Raw genomic sequence first — 6,128 nt, forward strand, 5'->3', positions numbered from 1 at the left:
TAGACACTAGCGGGGGGAGGGGCATTAACCAGATTATAGTAGAGAGGCTTAGACTTCTCTTCAGCAACTTGGATCATCGTGACTTCAGCAAAGTGAGATTCATTTTGAAATGACCTCTTTGAAATACATTATTTTTCATTTTTGAGCAACCATCAGGCTTTGGACTTGAAAGATGTTGAACTAATCCTCTTAATAACTGTTGAGGTGGGGTGTTCAGTGGGGTGGGGCAGAAATGACACCCGAGTCTTGAAATGACACCGTCCTGTCACTCAGAACATACACCATCTAGGGAAGTCCAAGAGTGATGGAAACTTCTAAAGCGTGACAAAAAGAGAAACAGTACTTAAGGTACAGCATCCCACTGTGTGTGCTATCCTCCTGCTCCGTGCGAGGACGCAGAGAGATGAAGTAGTCCATTGTACTGTTTGTCCACTAGAGTGTAGTATAATTCAGAGTGGGTCCCCACGAGTGACTGCCTTGCTTCTGTGTGTATTTACATGGACACACACACATACACACACACACACAAACACACATAAGAATTTAAGGAACTGTTACCTGGACACCCAATGGTGCTTACTTAGAGATATCAGTCAAATGGATGACTATGGGTGCTAACTTATGTGTGCTAGCAAAGCATTGTTTGTTATTGTTACATTATGGATCTTTACTATTCATTCTAGATGAAGCAGTCCTCATTATCTTACTCCGCCCGCCTGCACCTATTTGTTTGAGGCATGATCAGCATGACGGTAGTCATTCATTCATTCAGCTGTGACATGAAGAAGAGAATGGCAGCGAACCACAGCTTGGCAGTATGTCACAAAAGATAATTGGACGTCAGTGATGACAGTGATTTGAGATACACATGAAGTTGACTTTTCACTCCTTGCAGAAGAAAAGCCATTTCACAACAAACAATGACAAAAACATGATATTTGTAGATATAAATGTAAAAAAATGATTGTTTTTACATTTAAATTAAATTATTCCAAGAGTCACTTATGTAAATGTTTACTACCCTATAGCTCATTTCAATATTGATGACTTGTTAAAACTCTGGGCAAAAGAGAAATGTAATATTTAACAGAAGTGAAGATCAACTGCCGCACATGTTGGATTCCTTCTGATGTCTCGTGAGACTTGCCGGGACTCCATTCCGAGACTCACAACAATCCCTGGGACCTTGGTGCCACACTAATTGGCCTGAGTACATGCTTGAATGTATACTGTAAATACACACACACACTCACACACACATGCACACAGAGAAAGAGAGAGAGAGAGAGAGAGAGAGAGAGAGAGAGAGCGTCATCTGGCTTGCGTGTTTTGCTTTTGAGAGTAGGCCTACTAGAAACAGACAGAGATTTATGATGAGGCATTTTAACCATGTCCATGAAACAACTAGAAACATACAGAGAAAGGGCCATCTACTGTATTTTCCTGTACAAACAGTATTTTACAGGAGTGTTCAACCATGAAATCCATTCTGCCAACAATAGTCCCAACACACACACACACACACACACACACACACACACACGCACACACACACACACACACACACACACATGCACACACACATGCATACCTCACCATCGCCTCCTTCTCACACACTCATGTCATGTTTCGCCTAGCTTACAGCCTGAATGGTTAATTTGCGGTAACAGGTGCACCACTCATGCCAGCCAAAGTGGAGTTAAAAGATTTAATTGAGAAATTGTAGAGAGATTAACCTGGCTAATTGCAACCTTAAAACCTTCTGTGGCAGCAGGAGAGATAAAATGTAGTGGTAGAGCCCTGGGTGCTGCCTAAGCTTTTAACTGTCACTTTCTAGCAGCTGTAGAGGCTGTCACATGATCTCTTTAGCATTTGGGCTAGAATAATTTCTTTATTTATTTGTTTTCCTGTCGACGTCATGACACGGTGTAGTGACACCGTTGTAGTGGCTGCCACTCAGTTAATCAGAAATCAGTAGAACACACAAGTGTGTTCTAGAAATGTTTACTTAAATGGTCATGCCAATAAAGCTTATTGAATTTAATTGAATTTAATTGAGCTGAATTGAATTGAATAGAATAGAATAGATTCATCAGGGCCTCAGTGCTCAGCAGCGCTGATAGTGTGCTGCACTTCACGCGTCTCTTAGGTAGGAATCGCTTCATTAGAGGGCAGACTTAGAGACTTGCATACCAAGTCTCTGATCTTTTATTCATCTGCCTGTGTCCCTCCCACCCTCTCCTCTCTCTTTCTCTCCTACCCTTTCCTCTCTCTCATCCTCTCCTCTCTCCTTCTCCCTCTCTCTCTCTCCTGCTTCACACACTCCACCTCCAAACTGTCTCTCTTGCTCTCTTCTCTCCCTGTTTCTCTCACTCCTCCTCCATCTCTGTTTTTTCTTTTTTGCACCCTACACCTCTGCCCTGTCTCTCAGCCCACCTGTCTTTCTTGTTCCTCTGTTTCATTCCCTCTCTCCCTCTTTACCTTCTTCCACCCTCCACCTGTACTCTGTCTCTCTGTCTTTCTTTACTTTTTCTGTCTACTCCACATCTATTTCACTTCTCTCTCTCCTTTTCTCTCCCTCCAGTTTCTCACTTCTCTCTCTCTCTCTCTTTCTCTGGTTTGCCGTGTTTATTAATGGGGAATGAGTAATTGATCCATAGTATGGTTCAATAAAAAGGAAGTCAAAAGTCTCTCTCTCTCTTAATTCAATTCAATTCAAGAAAGCTTTATTGGCATGAACGTTGCATGAACATTATTGCCAAAGCTCAATTACATGTACACATAAGAGGTAAAGAGGAAGACATAAAAGTAAAACAACAATTCTAATAATAAAAACAAATATACAACATTGTTGGTGGTTGTGGCCTCACTGGCTGTCCCTCAGGTTGTGGCAGGCTGCTACAAATTTTGCAGCCAGAATGACTACATCCTTATTCTCTCCGAGGATGTAAGGCAATTTAGCCTCATTTGTCCAGGTTTGGAATTCAGGGAGGGTTGCATTTAATTTATTGAATAATAATGTCCGTATTTCCTCATATTTTGGGCATTCTGTTAAGAAGTGGAGCTCTGTCTCCACAGCCCCCAAACTGCAGTGTGAGCATAGCCTCTCCTCTCCTCTCTGGGCAGCCAGGTCTGCCTGTGTCTGCCTTTTTCAATGGAGAGACTGTGCTCACTGAGTCTGTACATAGTCATGGTTTTCCTGAGTTTGGGGTCTTTCAGTGTACTCAGGTAAGTAGCTATTATGTATTCACATTTTAGGGCCAAATAACATTGTAATTTAAATTGTGTTTGGGTTACTTCTTTCCAATAGGTGATGTAATTTTCCTTTTCATTGTTTGTAATTTGGTTGGGTCTAATTGTTCTTGCTGTAACATTGTCCCGGGCCTCAGTGATGTGGGATGGTGTGAGGTCACTGAGTCTCAGGACAAGTTGGCTAAGTGGGCTCCTTCCTATGTTTTGCTCTTGGCTTTGAAGTGCTAGGTGGTGGAGTGAGTCGGGGTTGCTCATTTTAATGTGTTGCCAGAATTTGAGGGCTCTTTTTTGAATATTGATGATAAGGGGGTATTGGCCTAATTCTGCCCTGCATGCATTGTTCGGCGTCTTCCTCTGTACCCGGAGGATACTTTTGCAGAACTCTGCATGCAGGGCTTCAATTGGGTGTTTGTCCCAGGTTGAAAATTCATATCCATATTCATATCCATATCTCTCTCTCACTCTCAGTGTTGTTTCTCCTCTGTGCCCATGTACTCTCTATCTGACATCCATCACAGCGTCTCCACCAGCTGGGGTGTCAGATGAAGAGACAGGAAGCAGAGAGGAGTGAAGAGAGGCCAGGGAGGAGTGAGAGAAGAGAGAAGAGGGCAGAGGGGAGAGAGAGAGAGAGAGAGAGAGAGAGAGAGAGTATAGAGGGCAGCAAGCAGAGAGGGAGAAAGTCACTGCTTGACTTTTAAAAACTCTTTTCATTAAGATTACATTTTATTGTTCTAAATAATTGCCTTAAATAAAAATGTCTCCAGATGTACCAGGATAAGTAACCCTGTGGCATCATTTTTGTTTTCACCTTGTAGGTCCAAATAAATGTGATGTAAATAAAATATACTTTAAATATTTCACAGTACTTGCTTGTAACTGTACTTTCTGAGTAGTGTAGTGTGATGTAACGTTATGTGCAATTGTAGTAGGGCTATATTGTTGACAGTTTGGACAGGACATATGTGTTGTGTTGTTGTTCATTTGGTTAAAATCATTCCAATAATTTTCTTGATTCCTTGAACAAACCCTATAATGGCCCTAATTTGAATGATGAGCCAAGTGCAACGTCTTAAGTGTAACTAAAGCTAATTTGATATCTAGACCAAATCAATTTGCTCATTCAATAGCATGGGCAAGATACTGACGTGAAAACATTGATGAGTCAGCTCAATGTTCCAACATACCACATGATAGCTATAGTTCATGTATGAGAACTTTGCTTGTTAATAGACTTAAAAATTAAATTTGGGCCCTAAGGCTTTCTGTTTCATGCGTGTCACGACAGTGACGACACAACAAATATTCCACCCTGAACAGACAACATATTCACTCAGTACCCTAACTGAAACCAAGTGTATCTGGATACATTACACATCAAAATAAAAATCATCTGTGAAAATGTTAAGAAGGGTCTTCTCTCCTGCTGCTTGTCACATATATAGTGGGAGGAAAGGTAGCAAAGATTCACAGGGAAGGAATGGAAATGGCAGAGAGAGCGAGAGAAAGAGAGAGAACAGATGACAATACAAAAGGATGTTTGTGTTTGTGTGTGTGTGTGTGTGTGTGTGTGTGTGTGTGTGTGTGTGTGGAGGGGGTTTGAATTTCACCCAAAATCGTTTATTGACAAATTTAATGAAAAAGTGGAGGCCTCTTCAAGAGCTTTCTGAAGCTTTCTCCCTTTGACAACAGGGAGAAAAAATACAGCAGAGCAACACACAAGGCTGACTTTCAAAATAATGTCAATTTGCAGAGATGTGCCAAACATCCAGGGATTCTGGGCAGAATAGCTAAAGCCAACACACACACACACACACACACACACACACTGAAACATGCACTCTGCATCTTAATGTGGTCGGCACCCTCACATGCACTCCTATTCACTACTGTAAAGTAGCAACCAAATTATTTGTGCTATTCTATCTGAACAATGTCTCACAAACAGGACCACAAGGCTTAATGAACATGGCATGAATAGCACATATGAAATGCCATTTGGCATGACATCAAATTAAGGTCTATCAATACAATTTTGATTTCTTTGCTGATATTAGGCTACACACAGACATGGATATGAAGAAGAAGAAGAAGAAAAAGAAGAAGGAGAAGAAGAAGAAGAAGAAGAAGAAGAAGATTATTATTATTATGACCGATGTTAGTGTACCTAGCGTAGCGGTCATATTGGTTTTGTGAGGGTTTTTTTTTTTTTTTTTCGTCATCAACTTCCTGAATTTTTGGTTAACGATTCCTGGGACACCGGGGCACATGAAACTTGGCGGACATGTAGCCCCACTAGACCAAACAGAAAATTTTTTTTGGTCCCCGGGGGCCACTCCAATATTATTGGCCGATGTTAGGCATTTTCCAAACTATCAGTATCGGCAATTATAACAGCCGATAAATAATTTTAAATTCAGTAAAGGAAAACCGAATATTGATTCTTCATTTAGGCTTCAAGTATTGGCATTATGTAGTTTGTCCACCAGATGGCACAGCGTCTTGCTGCAAGACGAACATGCATTACTTGGCTTGGTTCCACTTCAATGTGACTTCCTACAACGCAACAGTAGCTTACAATTTCACTGCTTTGTGGCTTGTGTATTTATGGTAGGATGATTTTCAGGTGAAATGTAATTCCCATTTCTTCTTGAAGTCAAAATAAACCTGAGGATGTTAATTAGCCCATTTCACAAAAGTCCATAGGAAAGACAGAAACAGAAAGACGTTTTACCCTGCCAATTAAAGAAGCCCTATGCAAGTCTGGTTATTCCTTCGCTGTTTCTGGGTTTTCGCCTGATTTTGGCTAGCATTTTTCACGACATAGCTCCCCCTGCAGCTTCGGTAGCAAGTGACTGCTACACTAAACCCCCACTAGC

The sequence above is a fragment of the Alosa pseudoharengus genome, unplaced genomic scaffold (genome assembly GCF_046254945.1).
Source record: "Alosa pseudoharengus isolate Yale_2024_CS ecotype anadromous, Long Island Sound unplaced genomic scaffold, YU_APseudo_1.1 YU_APseudo_1.1_scf_2, whole genome shotgun sequence".
Taxonomy (NCBI): Eukaryota; Metazoa; Chordata; class Actinopteri; order Clupeiformes; family Clupeidae; genus Alosa; species Alosa pseudoharengus.